We start from the raw sequence: 17860 nt of genomic DNA on the forward strand, positions 1-17860 counted from the left end.
TGCTGGATTTTAAAATTGAGTGCTTTTGTTTATGTTTGTCTTGCCTTTCTACAGTTCTTTGGCATTTACTCCTGCCTCTGGGAAGACTTTGCGGGCTCCCCTTGTCACTGTTAGAGGCTCCACCTCTGAATGATGCTAGTCGCTGTGCCATCAGAAAGATCTGGGTTCAAATCCTGACTCTGTCTCCTACAATCTCTGGGACTTTGGACAAGTAATAAACTCCTCCAAACGTTACGGAAGGATGTGAAACAAATCTAGTACCTATCACTTGGGGTATTTTCAGTACTACAGACAAAGTCTACTCTTTCTAAAAAATTTTTATTTATTTATTTTTTTAATTTGAGAGAGAGAGGTGTGGGAGGAGGAGAGGGTGGGAGAGAGAGAAAGAGAGAGAGAGAGAGAGAGAGAGAGAGAGAGAGAGAGAATCTTAAGCAGGCTTCATGCTCAGCACAGAGCCCAACATGGGGCTCGATCCCATGACCGTGGGGTCATGACCTGAGCTGAAATCAAGAGCCAGATGCTCAACCGACGGAGCCACCTAGGTGCCCCGATAAAGCCTGCTCTTTAATCTTCCAGGTTACTGGGTATCTATGACATCTTAACGTCCACAACTAGAGACCAGGGAAACTGGCATTTAAAATGTGTACAGTGTGACCAAGAACCTGGGAAAATCCTCTACAAAACAAAGTACCATAAGATGGGAAAGACAGGGAGAGAAAATACAGGCTGGAAAATATTAGTGAGCCGAAGAGGATTTGTAGTATTCATTTAGGAAGGAAAGAAGATATATAGGGAAATGAAGATCAGAAAATGTAGAAGTTATTAGAAACATGTTGAGACTGATCAGCCTGTTTTGCTAGTAATTTTCTTCTTCATTAGTTATGCATAGCTCCCATCAACAGGGGCAGAGTCCTGCTGTGGCAGACCTTTTTGTTAATGACCCAGTGGAACAAAAGGTTCCCTGCAACCTGGAGGTGTTCCCAGAGGAAGGGATTGGGTCCGCTCAGGGTTTTAAGGTTGTTTTGCTGTTTAATGTAACGGGGTCTAAAAGCATAGAAGCCCGATTAGGGACCATCATCAAATTTTGCCAACGTTGAGAAGGTCGTAGAAATATTGACAGCCACCAAAGTAAACACGCAAAGATCTTGTTGAAGAATCACTCCATGGACAAAGCACCGGGACCCAAACACGAAAACTTGGGTATTGACACAAATATCCAAAAGAAAAAATGTACAAAAGAAAAAAAAATACCGAAGATTCACCAGTACGTATGGCCAGAAAAACCAGAAATCACTTTAGGTATTTCAAGCAAAGAGGGATTTAACACAGAGAATTAAGTCTTAAAGCTGTTGGAAGGGCTGGGAGAGCAAAAAGGTGGAAGGTATTGTTACCCAGAGATCAGACATGCTGGAAGTTGGGACCTATTCCATGGAGTTCAATTCTGGACGTTGAAAGATATTGATCACCTGCTTATTTAAGAAGAGCTCTGTAGCTTTCTGGTTTTTGCACCTTGCCTAAGTACGGGTTGGGGTAGGATCCCAAGCCTTAACTGTATGCAGCTCTCTGTAGGTGCTCAAGGCTATGGCAATGATAATGTAGTAACAGCAGGCTATGAGAGCTAGTCCATGGTGCCTGAAAACTTTGGCTTGCTAGTGGCCATTTACACGGATAGGCTGGTAAGAATTGCGCGCTTCGTTTTGCCTTTAAGATTCAGGCCAGGAGTGTGTTTGCTCTGTATGACTGGCTGACGTGTAACTTAAGGGATTGTACAGGCTTCCTTTTCCTCTTCGGTGCCTTCCAGAGGGAGAGTAGATCAGTGTTCCAGGTGCAGAGTCTAATGTACTTAACCAGTCTGACAGCTGGGTTGGTGACCATTTTCATGGACTGTTTTGTGTTCCTGAGTTTTTGAGAGGAGCATGATGGTGACTTTGTGGAAAGGTATGGTGTGGGAGGCCTTTGGTGGTTCTAGGTAGTTTCCTCATAAGGATCTTTGTTGCAAACATTTTTGCTGTATAACTAATTGACTGTAAGTCACTTTTTCTGTAAAAGACAAAAAAAAAAACCTGGTTTTATAGTTTGTTGGTTTCATCAACTGGTTTTATTTCTTCATTGACGCAGTACTCCCGTTTTTATGGTATGTAAATCTTAGCCCTCATAAGGGTCTGTACAGTGCTGTGAAGTTTTGAACCCACATTTCCCATAGAACTTTGGACCAGTTATCAGTGGACGTGTGACAATATGCTGAGAACAAACACCAGCGTAGAGGCTTTCACAATGCAATCCAAAGCTCAGGTACAAACATGCATTCTAGTATTTGGAAACCGATACTGCTCTTAATGAAGAAAGACATTTTAGCAAAAGAAGAAAACAGTGTGCCGACAAACTGGGAAACCAATCAACATACCAAAAAAAAAAACCAAAAAACAAAAAACAAAACAAAACCCAAGAGAGAGAGAGAGAAGAAAGCAAACAAGAAAAGAAGGAAGGAGAGAAAGAAAACGAAAAGAGAAAAAAGATAAGAAAACAAACAAAAAAACCCAAATATAATAGTTTGAAGGGAAGACTTCGAAGGCAAGTGCTTAGGTACAGTCCACAAAATAAAATCCGTTATTTGCCCAGGATTAGCGTGAATCTACACATATCTTAAATGTGTTCAAATATTTTGTATTTTGCAATGAAGTCTTCTTAATTTTGTTACACAGGTTCATGTTTCACGAAGTTCTTTTGAACGAAAGACCCGTCCGATTTTCGGTGACTCTGTCTTTTACGGCACGTTTGCTTTACGGCCGAGCCGGCTGCGAAGATGCTCGTCGCAAAGACGCCGGTGGCGGAACGCGCGGCCGCAAGCGGGCCTGAGGTTGACCCTTTCGGGGTCCTGGAGCATCGCGTCCTCTTTCTGCTCCCCCCTGGGTCGTCCTATCCTCTTTTGCGTCCTTGGGCCTGTCCTGCCAGCACTGTCCCTCCGGCCGTGGCGGCAAGAGCGGCTCTCGCATACAAGCTTCTCCGCCCACGGCTCCACTGCCGTGTAGGCACGCGGTGTGAACCGAGAGCCCAAACAACCCGGCTGATCCGCCATTGGCGGTAGCTCTGTTGGCTGAGGCTGTGGCTCCCGGGAGGAGGTGCTAAGTGCCAGGTTTTTCTGCTCCGAAGCCCCTGCTTGCAGCTCCGGAGGAGGCTTATTGGGGCATTTTCACAGCCATATGTGTCTTTGGCCCTCACCCTTCACCTAAGATCGGAGATAATGTGTCAAAAAACAAATGTTGTCACTGAATCCATTGTCAACGAGCTCTCCAGTCTCCCCAAAGTAGGATCTAGTTCCTAAGCCTGAGAAGTTTGTTTCAGACTCAGTGTGGTACCCAACTTGTTCTGGAATGTAACCCCAGAGCACACTGGGCTGTGTTTTGAGGTTGTTTTTATTTATTTTTTTTGAGAGAGAGAGAGAGAGAGAGAGAGAGAGAGAGAGCGCGCGCGCGCTCGGAAGGAACGGATAGAGGGAGACACAGAATCCCAAGCAGGGTCCAGGTTCTGAGCTGTCAGTACAGCCCCGACATGGGGCTGGAATTCACTAAACGCGCGATGACCTGAACCATCCAGGTGCCCCTGTTCTAAACGAATTATTTAGTAGGGTTCTTCCCCCCACCCCCATCCTCTGCGATGCCCCATTTAGTTCTCTCCTTCCCACACTCTGCTGCTGCTAAACACTTAGTCAGCAGGGAGCGTCTCACTGCCGCCTTCCCCTAACCCCAGCCTGCCCCAAGGAAGGCTGCATTCTGGATAGCTTTTTAGCGAATAGGTTCAGGAAGCTTGCAGTCATCTCTCCTGAGTGTGATCGCTGGAAAAGCCAAGACCCAAGAGTCCTGTCAGCTGGTGAAAAGCACACAATTTGTCCCATGCAGAGGGATTTACAGTTTGGAATACATCTTACATCTTCACACACATTATTAATTTGATCCTTACATTTATTATTCTTCACAGGTGATGAAATTGAAACTCCGGGATTAGCGCACTTGTGCCTGGTCACGTAGATGAAAGCTGGGTGAGAAATCTCCATATCTTCAGACTTTGACTTCTAGACCCTTCTCCCTATACCAAACAAGGAACTAACCTATAAAGCTGCAATGAGTGTGGGTATTTATAGCAAATTTGCCCTTCCAAGACCAAAAAAGATGAATTTACCCTTCAGAACCTGGTGAGGAAGGAAAGGAAGAAGATGAGGTGGAAAAAGGAGAGGTTTAAATGAGCCTTGCTTTTCCTGGGCCTTCATTTCATTGGCTCCACTGCTCTGAGAATATTCGGGGAGAGCTGTCAAATAGGTGTGTTTGGGTCTTTGTTCTCTTCCTTGATCTAAGCATTTTGCATCTCTGCTGTAAAAGAATCTTGTTTATTCTTTTTAAATGTTTATTTATTTTGAGCGAGAGTGCTCCCATGAGTGCGAGCAGGGGAGGGGCAGAGAGAGAGCGAGCCCAATTTGGGGCTTTATCTCATGACCCTGAGATCTTGACCTGAGCTGAAATCAATAGTTGGACCCTTAACTATCTGAGCCACCCAGGCACCCCAAGAATCTTGTTTATTTTAATGCGTGATGTGTTCCTATCTCTCAGTCAAATTGGGAGACAGAACGGTCTAGTGGGAAAAAAGACAAAACAAAACTATGGGCTTTGGAGTAATAGTAGATCGCCTTTGCTGACTTCTGACTATGTAGTGAGGACAGTTGACGTGTACTAGCTTGTAGTAATCCTATAAGTACTACCGATGTTTTATTGTACAGATGGCAAAATGAGGGTTTAGAGAGATCAGATAACTCGACTGAGGTCAGGGGTGCCTGGGTGGCTCGGTTGGGTCAGCACCTGACTCTTGATCTCAGCTCAGGTCTTGATCTCAGGGACATGAGTTTGAACCCATACCGGGCATGGAGCCTACTTTAAAAAAAAAACAAAACTTGCCTGAGGTCACACAGCTAGTAAGTAGGGGGAGTTAAAGAATAGAGCCCGGCAGTGGGACTCCAGAGCCCAGGTTGTCAGTGACTCCCCCAGAGGGTCACAATATTGCTCAGTCTCTGAGCCACAAGATCCTCATCTGTAAAATGGGGATAAATACGTATCATGCCAAGTGGTGAAATGAAAGAGAATATATAAAGAATCTGGCAGGTAATAGATACTTAGATATTGGCTGTCATTGTTACCATGTTTGTAGCCTGCCAAATGGTTCCTCTGATTACAACTGGGGTGTGGACCCTGACAGCATGTAGAGAAATAAACATCTTGGCCCCTCGACAAACAAGCTCTGTGATAATTGGGGAAGTCGCTTAATATCCCTGAACACATACCTCATTTGTAAAGTGGAGGAGATAATAATAATACTTCTCTATTAGGGTTGTTGTAAGGATCAGATGAGATCACGTGACCATGCCTGGCACATAGAACATGTTCAGTAAATGTTAACTCTTACTATTTATTAAGGGTACGTTTTTTGTAAAGGAAGGCTCTTGTGAATGGTAGTGCTGGGGTTGTGAAAGCAGGGTATGGCGGTGGAGGTCCCCCTCTATTGGAGGGGCTGTTTCAGAACGTTTTCCAAAGGCAGTTAGTGTCTTTTGATTTAAAAACAAATATTAGAAAAAGCAGGTCTGTTCAATATATGATGGAGAGAATAGCGGTTTGGCTCTAAAACCCCCAATGAAGGTACTAGAACATTGTGTAGTTTTATGCTCTAATCTCCCAAACCAGGTTCATCCCTCTGATGCTAAAACTTCGGTATTCTCTCAGAGGAGAAGGCAAGGGAGACTTGAAATGTATTGCTCTTCCCCTGCTGTGACACTCCTGACCCTACACTCTATGTCAAGAACTGCAGACCAAACTCCAAAGTCTCCAGGATTCAGGCCTCATGTGGATCTGCCTGTGGGGCTGGTGGGGCGGGTCCTAGGCCTAGCACCAACCCTGAAGGGCAATTTTCAGCACAGCAGGGCCTCACATCATCCTCCTGGACACTCCTCGGAGAATTTAGGGTGCTTGGAAACCCACACGGCGGCCCAGCACTGACGCGGGTAGGTGATGATGATATCGGGCTCTCTCTTCTTGAGGGAGAATGCGAAGAGAGACAGGTGGGCCGTGTCAATGTCCTGGGTGTTACAAAGCAGCTCCTGCTTGCCTGTAGACATGTGGCCAGGAGACAGGACTAGGGTGAGGCACCTTGCTGGGGCCTTCAGGCCTTCAGAGGTTGGGGTAGCACCTATCCTTATAGGGAAGCAGAGTTCGGGTTGGAGAAGGTAGTGCATGCCATCTGGCTGTGAGAGGACACACAGATACCCACGAGATGTCCCAGAAAGGATGAGAGGCCTTTGTGGTGGCTGGGTTATCCTACAGTGGCAGGCAGGGTCAGAGCCAACAACTATTTATGACTTGAATGTGAAATGTCTTGTTTGGGGCCTGTCCTCACCAGGAGGCAGAGTCCCCACCCTCCTGGCGAGTGGCCACTCAGAGGCAGAAGAGCTTAAGGCCACCAGTGAGCAGGTATTACAAGAGATGGCTTCAGGGCTCAGGAAGCTCACCTTGTGAGTGCCCATGTTTGGCTTGGCTCAAAAGAAGGGCGTTCTTTCTGCTCAGTAAACCCCAGATCAAGGGCTCGATATCTAAGGCATGTGTGGCAAAGGTGGTGAGCCATCTGTCTTTCATTAGGTTTCTTGGGGCAGAGCCACGCCTGGCTCACCTTTCTGTCGCCGCTCACGTATGCGGTTTGTAGCCTCGGATTGGATTGGACAACAAGGCCCGAGATCCTTCTTGGCTACATGGGTTGGTCTGTAACCTCCCATCTCCATCCCCTCTGTGCCCTGCTTGAGGACTCCAGTAAGCCCCACCTACCAGTCGCCAAGCACACTAGGGAGTGAAAGGAAGTCCCAGAGAGGTAAGGGAGACAGTTTGTAGTAAGGGAAGAACAGAAGAAATGGGAGGGAGCGTGCTCAGTGAATGCCAGGTGAGGAAGTGTGGGTACTGACTGCTCCCCTAATTATCAGCCAAGGGACTCAGATTCCTGCTCCCTCTGCCCCCCCGGCTACATATGTCTGCCCCGCAAACAGTACCAGCTGGTTAAAGTAACGCAACTGATGGGGAGAAAAACATCCCATAAACATTGTCACCTCCGGGGCTGACATTGCAAAGTCTCCTGAGCTTTGAACCTAGATCTTGTACTTAACCTTTAGAAGGCCAGGGAGAGCACGGGTAGCAGTGGGGAAAGGAGGGCTCTCGATTTTTACCAGCCGTGTTGAACACTGAGTGGATTCTGGACAGCGGGCAGTTTCAGCAAGTCTTCTGTGACCCAGATGTAGCACTCCTGGTCTCTAGAATGGGGCACGCCACCTAAACTGGACGGTCTCTGTCGTCGCAAGCAGGCCTGGCTTCACACAACCCCGTGCACGGAGGGGTCCTGCCCTTGATTAATGCTCTGTTGCTGCCTTGTTGAATTTCTTAATTTTTCTCATTTAATCAGTTTTGTTTTAAGATTTAATTTTTACGTTATCTCTACACCCAACTTGGGGCTTGAACTCAACCAGCCCAAGATCAAGACTTGCATGTTCCTCCAACTGAGCCAGCCAGGTGCCCCAATAAATTTTCTCTTGTAAAATGTATATAACATAGCATTATGCCGTAATTAAAAATGAAACGTACCATAAAATTTGCCATTTAAAAAAATTCCAGTAGAGTTAACATACTGTGTTATGTTAGTTTCAGGTGTGCAATATAGTGATTCAACACTTCCATACACTACCCGGTGCTCATCGTGGAAAGTGTACTCTTAATCCCCTTCATCTGTTTCACCCATCCCCCCCCCCCCCCCACCACATGTATCTCCACTGGTAACCACCAGTCTGTTCTCTATATTTAATAGGTGTGCTATTTGTTTGTGTCGTTTTTTCTTTGTGTCTTTTTTTTATATGTTTATTTATTTTGAGAGGGAGTGCAAGCAGGGGAGCAGCAGAGAGAGAGAGAATCCCACACTGTGCAGAGCCTGATGCAGGGCTCGATCTCACAACTATGAGACCATGACCTGAGTTGAAATCAAGAGTCCACGCTTAACAGACTGAGCCACGCAGGCGCCCCCATTTGTTTTGTTGCTTAAATTCCACATATGAGTGAAATCATATGGTATTTGTCTTTCTCTGACTGACTTATTTAACTTAGCATCATATCCTCTTCCTTTTTTTTTTTTTTAATGTTTATTTTTAAGAGAGAGAGAGCGTGAGCAGGGGAGGGGCAGAGAGAGAGAGGGAGGCACAGAATCTGAACCAGGCTCCAGGCTCCGAGCTATCACACAGAGTCCAACACGGGGCTTGAACCCATGAACTGTGATATCATAACCTGATCTGAAGTCGGACACCTAAGTCACTGAGTCACCCAGGTGTCTCAGCATCATACTTTCTAGATCCATCCATGTTGCAAATGTCAGGATTTTGTTCTTTCTCATGGCTGAGTAATATTCCTGTGTGTGTGTGTGTGTGTGTGTGTGTGTGTGCACACATTGGCTATTTTAAAGTGTGCAATCCAGTGGCATTAATTACATTCACAATATTGTGCAACTACCCCCACTATCTATTTCCAAAGGTTTTTCTTCACCCAGATAAACTCTAAAACCATTAAGTAATAACCCTTCATTCCCCTCTCCCTTCAGCCCCTGATTACCTCTCATGTGATTTCTGTCTCTGTGAATTTGCCTGTTCTGGATATTTCATGTAAGTGGAATCAGACAATATTTGTTCTTTTGTGTCAGGTTATTTCTCTTAATATAATGTTTTAAGGGTTCATCCATGTTGTAGTCTGTGTCAAAACTTTACTCCTTTTTAAAAAAAATTATTTATTTTTGAGAGAGGGAGAGGGGCTGGGGGGGGGGAGAGGCGGGGGTGGGGGTGGGAATCTCAAGCAGACTCCATGCTGTCCGCACAGAGCCTGACTCAGTTCTCAAACTCTCAAACTGTGAGATCCTGATCTGAGCCGAAATCAAGAGTTGCACACTTAACTGACTGGCACCCCGAACTTTATTCCTATTTATGGATGAGTCATATTCCATTGTATGTATGCACACCACGTTTTGTTGATCCGTTCCTCTCTTGATGGACACTTGGCTTGTTTCCACTCTTCGGCTTTTGCGAATAATGCTGCCTTGAGTGTGGGTGTGCAGATACGTGTTCGAGTCCCCATTTTCAGTTCTTTGGGTAGTATTGCTGGGTCATGTGGGAATTCTACATTTAGCTTTGTGAGGAGCTGTCAAACTCTTTGACATTCGTCGTTTCTGAACAAGGGGCCCTGCATTTGCGTTTCACACTGGGCTCTTCCAGTCCTGTAGCTGGTCCTCTCTCAGGGCTATTTCAGCGGATATCAAGGTCGAAGACACACGCGAATTACCTCTCCCTTGGGTGGGTCAGCCCTCGATAGCCAGAAATTAGCCACCACACCTATCTCAGAGCCTCTGAACAAACAGGGCTTACTTGTCTGTTTATGTCATACTATGGAAGGAGGATGGTTTATCTACGTCTTCAGCTTGAGGACTGAGACCAGCTCCCACATAGTTTGCTTACATCTACATCAACGTGGCTACGACGTACACTACTGTGCAGTCTTCACTAAAGACTTGATTCCACTGTCTTCGCCAATATCATTTTACTGTTCTAGAAACGCTCGCCCAGGAAGATAAAAGTTGCAACCAACTATTGCTTGAGGAACTTCCCCAAACCCGCTTAAACCGGCTTCGCTTCGAAAGATAGCAGTGAATGACTGTGAACACACCTTGCCGTGCCCACGATCCTGAACTTTTCTGTCGTGAGCCTTATTCAATCCTAATCCACTGGACACTGAAACGCTCACCTTAAACGGGGAATATCCTGACTTCACCTGCCCCACTCGAAGACACCGTCACGACTGCCAAGAAGTGACCTCTCCTATTGCCAATTCTTCTATTGAATGTGGGAGCCCATATTCAATAAACTATAGTTTTACCTTCCACACTATGCATTTGCTCCAATCCCATTTTTGGAAATTTCAGCCAGTATCCATTCTTCCACTGATGGGTTGAGTGCCTGCTATGTGGTAGGCGGCACCCATAGACACTAGTTCCGTGACGACCGGGACAGACTCGGCTTTCATTTTTATAGAGCTCACCCCTCCTTGATCCTTAAGTCCCATTCCTGCACCTAGGGAAAGGGGAGACAAAGGGCCACTTCCAACTTGAATTTATTTGAAAATGGAGCTTCTCCAGCAAACAAGCTAGATCTCTGCTTTTTAAATCGGGATGTCTTGACATTGTCGGGGAGGAAAAACTTTGCTTCTACCCTCTTAGGTTCAGTGCCTGGAGGCCTGCAAATGTGGCCAACAAAAAACAGACAAACAGGAGAAAAGGAATACAAATTGTATTAATATCTTACTTGGACAGGAGCTCGCAGAAAAAGAAGTGAAACTCGGGTCATTAGACTTGACTTGGGGGCTTGTACGCCATCTCTTTCAAAGGAAAGGAGGTTTGTGCTTTGAGGAACCACATGCTATGAAATGACTAGGCTACGTATGGGAAGATGAAGGTTTTTTTTAGTAAGGTCTGTTTACACAGACTCATCTCAGTGAGGACTGTCTTGGTGGCAAGAGTCACTTTCTTCCTAGTGTGGGAGATGGAGACACTTTCACAAAGGGAAGTTGATGTCCTGCTTTTAGGCGGAAAAGAGGAGGGAAGAGAATTCTTCCTGCATTTTGTTGAGTCTCAGATGCCTTCAGCTTAAAATAATCCTTCTGCCAAGGTAGTATGTTTTGGGCTAACATCTCCTGATCCCCTTAAACCTTATCTTTACAAGGCCAGGCAGCAAGGTGTTCTTAGCATGAGTTTGGTACTTGTAATGATTGCTTGTCACTGCTGGGTTCCCTTGCCTCTGAGGTACTTCTTGTGTCTGCTGCCACTCCATGCGGCTCTTGCAGGGACAGAGCCGAGGGCTTGCGAGCCACGGAGTGGCCCGAGCCTCCTCAGCACGGCCTCTTTCAAGCCTAGCGTCCAGTTGGCGAAATGACCCACAGGAGGCACAGGAGAGCCCCCAGGGGGATATTTCCAGGCTATGCGATCAGCCTGGTCAGTAAGGGGCCCTATCAAAGGCTTCGCCAAGAGCTATGACCTGCCAAACCAGTTTGTAAACCAGCCCCAGCCACTTTGGGGTGACTGTTGCACGTCGGGATGAATGCAAGTCTGGATGCTCAAACAATTCTCTCAATGCTTGGTTTTCTTTTAACTTAAGAAGGGCTTTCCCTTTTCTTCCCATTTATCTATTTTGCAGCTGGTTCTTAGATGCGCTCCAGCCCGGCCTGTTTATCTCGTGAGCTTCAGAAGGCAAGCCGCCCCCGCCCGCCATGGCTCCTTCCCCGTGTGATGACATCTTTCCTTGGTAATGGGGTTTTGACTGGCCTTTTGTATAACGCTCAGCCACAATGGGACAAGAATATTCTCCCCTTATTTTTATCAGGCGCCTTTATTTCCTGAGCTGTTTTTGTAAGTGTGCTTGTTTCTGGTTTTGCTCCTCGTCTGGAAAGGGGCCCGGGATTCTGGGATAAGATTAGATGCCCTGGTGTGTCAACTGGTCTTTAAAAGAAAGAAGCAAAAGTTGATCACATGCTGAAGCTCAGGGCCAATGCAGAGCTACCTCCCAAGAGACCAATCAATTTCAATTAAGGAGATTAAAAGCCCCGAGCACAGAGAGGCCCGGTCACGGGTTTCTGAATGCCCTGCTCTTCCCGCAGCCTAAAAGCAGCCAGTGGACCCCAGAAGCACTGGGTATTGTCCTCCGGGCCAGTGTCAAGACAGCAGTGAGGGAGCGAATGCGAAAGAAGCAGCCAGCTGAAGGGGCTCGGTGATTCTTCACGGGACCCTGTTGGCATTTGGGGCAGGGCTGACCTCCAGCGTCCTTGACCCCGCCAAGCATCCAGACCCAAATTACTGGCCTAACCCAACCCAGTCCAAACTAACAGCCCCCACAGTTCCCAGGGGCAGAAGCACCCCAGGCACCCAGCAGCCGCGTCCGATGCGCTTTCCGCGTGGAGAGCTGGTCCTCGTGGTCTGTCCGCTCCCCTTCCACTGGGCCATTGCAGAGGCTCTGAGTCTGCCCCCCCCCCCCCCCGACGAGATTCCAGGTCCCCTAACTGCTTGGGCATCCTCGAGCCCACACCACTGCAGGGGAAGGGCACAGGCCAGAGCAGGGGTGCCTAGTGGAGGAGAGGGGCTTTAGCGTGGCACGGGGGCACGGCTGAGCCCACCTCTGCCTTTTACCGGCTCTGCACCGCCCCGGAGTCAGCACGTGACCAAGTTTCTTTTCAAGACCAGTTGCCACACCAGGGCACCCACTGTGCCTCCAGGTACCTAAGTGAGCCTCACTTTTCATGTTTATGAAAAAGGAGCTATAGGGGCGCCTGGGTGGCTCAATCGGTTGCTCGTCCAACTCTTGGTTTCAGCTCAGGTCGTGATTCCAGGGTCGGGGGATTGAGCCCTGTGTCGGGCTCCTGTACTGAGCATGGAGTCTGCTTGGGATTCTCCCTCCCTCTCTCTGTTTCTCTCTCTCTCTCTCTCCATCCCTCTGTTCCTCTCTCCCACTTTCTCTCTCAAATTAAAAAAAAAAAAAAAAGGAACTACCACCTGCCTCACAGGGTTTTCCGGGCTCACAGGAGGTAATGTGTGCACATCAAGTCCTGACATCCCCAGCCACTGTCCGCGGGCAGGCTTTCTGCTTACAGCGGCACCGGGCAGGTAGGGGAGGCGGGGGTAGGAATCACAGCACCCCAGATCTGGTGACTTTTGTTCAGAAGCCAGTGAATCTGTTAGGATCGGATGAACATGCTCTGTCCACTGTGAATGCTGTGGAAATATCGAGGCTTTGTCACGGGATCGGGGGCGGGTGGCAGGAGAACGGGGTGGGGGGGGAGGCCTGAGGCAGGGGAGTGTGCAGGCATGCAGGGGAGGGGACCGAGGCAGCAGGAGCCAGCACAGGGCAGGAAGGAAGAAGGGTGGGAGGAGCAGGAGGCTGACACAGTTACTTGCTGGGCAGGAAGGAGGAGTGGTCGGGGTGTCAGCTGTGTGCACTGACCCGCTACAGAGACCCTGTTGAGACAACCGCAGGGGCCCGAAGCCACTGCTCCCCTGCCTTTCTCTCTGCGGCTTATCTTCTGGCTGCTTTCGTCCCACCAGGCCGGCCCGGAGAGTGAAGGGGGCGCAGGGGAGGCTCGGTCCAGGCCGCGTGGTTGCTCGTCTGGCCACCTAAAGGACAGGGCGGGGGCGCTGTCGAAAGCAACTGCATCCAGAAGTATGGGGTCACAGCGCTCCCAGCCCTTGTGGGGTGCATGCACCTGCCCAGGGTCACTTCAGTTCGTGGCAGGGCCATCTCCTGTCTTTCTTTCCTGCACCCCCCCGGCCTCCTGGGCCTGCTTTCTTCCCTGACCTACTTCTCCCAAGATAATTGAGAAACGAATGACTAAAGCTGCAGGCTCAGGCCTGTTGTGAAAGGTTGGGATGGCTGTTCATCAACGTTAAAACATCTGCACCTTTTTTTCTAAAACAAGAAAAATAAGTCTTGTGCAGATTGCATTATATCAAGATCGCCTTTTTCTTGATACAAGTTTTTTTTACAAATGTAGAAGAATGGAACTTACCATTTCTGTCGAAGAGGAGGAAACTATTGCAGTATGGAGCTTAAAGGAAGCTTTTAGTTGCCAAGGAAGGAGGCGATGAGCTTCCTGGAGGAAGCCTCGCCTTGCGGTGGGACCAGCTTTATGAGATCCTGAGCCGCCAGCCCTTCCTTCTGGAGACAGAAATCTGTCGGGTGGCCTCACACGAGGGGGCATGAGGGTGAGGTGTGGCCTCCCCATCAGGCAGTAGGAAGGGACTGGGGTGTGATGTGCCCTGGGACCTGCCTTCACACACAGCACCTGTATGGGCAGGGCTGTGTCCTTCGGACGTGGCCTGGGGACCCAGGCCATTTCTGATAAAGACCCGAGAGAAGACACGCTACCGCTGGAGGTGGCCCCAGACAGCAGGAGCCGGCCTGAGCCACAGCGACTTGGGCTGTCAGTAGCAGAGCCTGGGTCTCGGTCAGTTGGGGCTGTCACAACACACACTGTGACAGAAGAAGCTACTTCCTTCTCACAGTTGTGGAGGCCGGGAGTCTCAGATCAGTCAAGGTGCTGGCCCGTGCAGTTCCTGGTGAGAGTTTTCCTGGCTGGCAGACAGACACCTTACTGTGTCCTCACTTGGCAGAGAGAGCGAGAGATCTGGTGGCTTTTCCTTTGACAGGGACACTAATCCCATCGTGGGTGCCCCACCCTCATGACCTCATCTAAACCTGATTCCCTCCCAAAGGCCCCACCTCCAAGTACCATCAAGTTGAAGGTCAGGGCTTCAGTCTTTAACTGCTCTCTGTGCCTCACCATTACCTTTATGCCTCCTCAGTCGCTTACGCAGACCTCTGGGCTGAGCTTCTTAAACTATCTGTGGTGAAGTTTTCTTATTCGCAATAGGGGATGATGTGTGGTGAGAAAAATGAAATTATTGTATAAAAAAGACACGAAATACAAGCTCATTTCTTTCTTTTTTTGTTTTTATTAGATCCCACTGACAGAGCATTGCTGTTGAGTTGGTGTGGATGCTGCTGAACGCTCACTGTCACCTTCTGTATTCATCTTGGGGAGCAGTAACCCAGCCTGTCGGGGCCTCCTGCACAGACCGCCCTTTGAATGGTACCGTCGGGAGCCCCGTGGGATAGTCTGTCAGCCCCCACGTCAGTGAGACTCTGCCACTTCCAGAGACAGAGACCCGAGATCGGATCCCAGTGAAGAGGCGGGACTCCTCCCAAGGGGACAGAGCAGACTGCTTTACGAGAGCCAAGGGGCCCTCTTTCCCAAAAGCACTGGATGTCAGAACAGAGGGGCTGGGAATCTGAACACGAGTGAAGGTTTCCCAGGAGAAACTCTCCTGGCAAGGCCGCTGGAGAGAGAAAGCTCACCTCAGCCTCCGACCAGTTGACCAAGTGTCAAGTCTTTCATTAAGATTTGCTGACCAAAGAGGAGAGGGACACGGGTTCCCTCTGTTCCTCCATGGTGTCCAAGCTCAGCATGGGGCTCGGGAGCACCAGACAGCTGGGATGTCTGTGCTCTCTGGGCTGTAGCACCGTAAGCCTCGCAGGCACAACCCTGGGGCACTGGGCTGTCAGGAGACCAGGGGTCTCTGATTCATCATCAGTAACGTGGCGGCGACAGCCCTGCAGTCGTGGTCGTTTGCTGGGGAGGCCCTTACAAGACCCCACAGGATGAGTGGTGTAAACAACAGAATTTTCCTTCCCCACCGACCCTTCCCTCCTGGCCTCAGAAGGAACCGGCTCTGCCCACACCTTGATTGCAGATTTCTAGCCGCCACAGCCGTGAGGAAAGAAATTTCACCTGCAGTGAAATGGGGGGTGAGCCTGCGATCCCCCCAGGTTCAGCCTGATTGTAAGCAGATTAAGGCTCAGCGTAGAACTCTTGTGGTGCGGCCTTCTGACGCAGCTGAATGTGGGACTTCGACCGTGTAATCTTTCCAAGTTAAAATGTATTTATAAAGCACAGATAATAAAAATAACATCTATTTATCTCCCTAGGTGTTCTGAGCCTTCAGTGACGCTGGCAGCGATGATGCATTACAAAACCAAACAAATTATTCCTCGGGACAGACGACCCGGGGGCAAATCAACCACCACAACAGAAAAGACAAGCTTTCAAACCAAGGAGAGAAGACAAGATTGTAATGCCTTCCTAACAACCTTGCTTTATTGATGCAATGCAAGGAAAACTACATTAGATTCTATTGATTCTCTTTGAGATCTAATAATATGCTCTATTCAGATCTTATTCACATACACTTCCTCCACAGTCTTTCTCAGGAGCTGAAATTGGCCAGTTACAAACAGAATTTGTTCTCCCGTCCTTTGAAATCACAGAAGCGGACGTGTTTTCGAACACAAAAGATACGAAGCTTTCTTTGGGAAACAAAGCATAGTGGGGAAAAATATCTCCCCTCTAAACAAAATTGAAAGCATGCCTTACTTCAGATTTATTTGATTACAGAATCTTCCTCGGGGCTAATCAGTTTTCGAACCCATTTCTATTGGCACCAGTGAGCTAATAAAAAACCCAGAAGGAGAGAAGTATCACAACAACTCAGAGAAACTAGGTTGTTCATTTAAAAAAAAAAAAAAAAGCATTGAATTAATGTTTACACTGCTGAGTCAAATTATTTATATGTATGCTATAGGTTTTGCATCCCCAGAATTTGTTAGCATTCAGAGTATGATAAATTGTACCTGGCTGACTTGTGAAAAACCATCTCAAGAAAGATTTTTTTTTTTTTCCAGTGGGAAAATATATGGATGACACACGGTGGCTTATTGAAACTGTTCTTTGGGTGAACAGCCAGAACAATTCAGCAGAAGGGAGAGGCGGATTTACAAATTATTATTTTTTATTTTTTGAGAGAGAGAATGAGCAGGGGAGGGGCAGAGAGACAGGCAGAGAGAGAATCCCAAGCAGGCTCCACACCATCAGCACAGAACCCGATGCAGGGCTCGAACTCACGAACCATGAGATCATGACCTGAGCCGAAACCAGGAGTCAGACGCTCAACTGACAGAGCCCCCCAGGCGCCCCAAGGAGAGGCGGGGTCTTGGATGTCACCGTGGATGATTAAGAATTTTGGCTTTGGGGCAGTGTTGTAATAATGCTCATCAGGTAACTTCTGTACCTCGTCTGCATCTCTACAGTAGGTTGGAAACTCAGGGTTTTCTGCAAATATTCAAAGCAATAAAACACACAGTACTACAGGAGCCCGTCCAGAGTTAAGAATCTAATAAATGTCAGCTTTTGTATCCTTGTTATTACAGAGAATCTCTTATTTATATTTCATCTGCAGAAAAGTTACAAAAAGGATTAAGTGTGTTGGAAAAAAAAATAAAAGCAGGTCTCGGGCCTCCTTAACACCCGTGCCGTGTCAGTTCTAGGGAGGGGTGTTAACACGGGTTAGCAAGCCTGTGGGGAAGCCAGAGCCCTCGTGTGTTGCTGGCGGGGAGGTTAAAGGGTGTGGACCCCTTGGAAAACTGGTGGTTGCTTGAAAGTTAAACGCGGAGTTACTATCTGGCCCAGCAGCTCCACTCCTGATTGATATACACCCAGGGAATTAACAACACGCATCTGTACAAGACGTGTATACCGGTGTCCGTTGCCGACTTAGTCACGGCAGCCAAAAGACGGAAACGGCTGAGGTATCACCATTGGCTAATGAAAGGAGAAACAAAATGTGGTACGGCCATGCAATGGAATGTTATTTGGCAAAAAGCAGCAATGATAACACTGACACACGCTACAGTGTGGATAAACCATCAAAACACGATACCAAGTGAAAGAAGCCACGTGTCACAAAAGCTACCTCTTGGATAATTCCATTAAAAAAAAAAAAGATTGAAAAGCATTTATCACTTACAAATTGCATTTTTCTCTTCTTTTTAAAAAGGCATTTGTTTTTTAAGTTATCTCTGCACCCAGTGCGGGGCTCAGACTCACGACCCAGAGATCAAGAGCCGTATGCTCTTCTGACTGAGCCAGCCAGGTGCCCTTTTCTGATTTTTTATGCAATGTTGTTCATTTCAGGTGTATAACGTAGTGAGTGACACACTCTTTGCGTATGTTCTGAAATGACTACCCCAATAAGTCTAGTCACCATGGATGACTCCGTTTATTTGAAATATCCAGAACAGGCAAATGCGTGGAAACAGAGGTATTAGTGGTTACCTAGGTTGGGTCAGGGAGCAGTAACGGGTGTGACTGCTAATGGGTAC

At 47.9% G+C, this 17860-nt stretch overlaps 1 long non-coding RNA gene across 4 annotated transcripts; it reads left to right on the forward strand.

Annotated features, from left to right (window-relative positions):
- The first annotated feature begins 3445 nt into the window (after positions 1–3445).
- LOC106971009 (uncharacterized) lies at positions 3446–16903 on the forward strand. Of its 4 annotated transcripts, XR_008299918.1 has the most exons (5): positions 4338–6040; positions 6672–6966; positions 11294–11401; positions 14605–14735; positions 15632–16903. It is a non-coding gene; the product is annotated as an uncharacterized LOC106971009 (long non-coding RNA). The 4 variants fall into 4 exon arrangements; XR_008299919.1 differs by lacking the exons at positions 4338–6040; positions 6672–6966 and adding an exon at positions 3446–4313; XR_008299916.1 differs by lacking the exon at positions 6672–6966 and having other exon boundaries at positions 4392–6040.
- The last annotated feature ends 957 nt before the right edge of the window (positions 16904–17860 follow it).

This window comes from Acinonyx jubatus, chromosome B4 (assembly GCF_027475565.1).
Source record: "Acinonyx jubatus isolate Ajub_Pintada_27869175 chromosome B4, VMU_Ajub_asm_v1.0, whole genome shotgun sequence".
NCBI lineage: Eukaryota > Metazoa > Chordata > Mammalia > Carnivora > Felidae > Acinonyx > Acinonyx jubatus.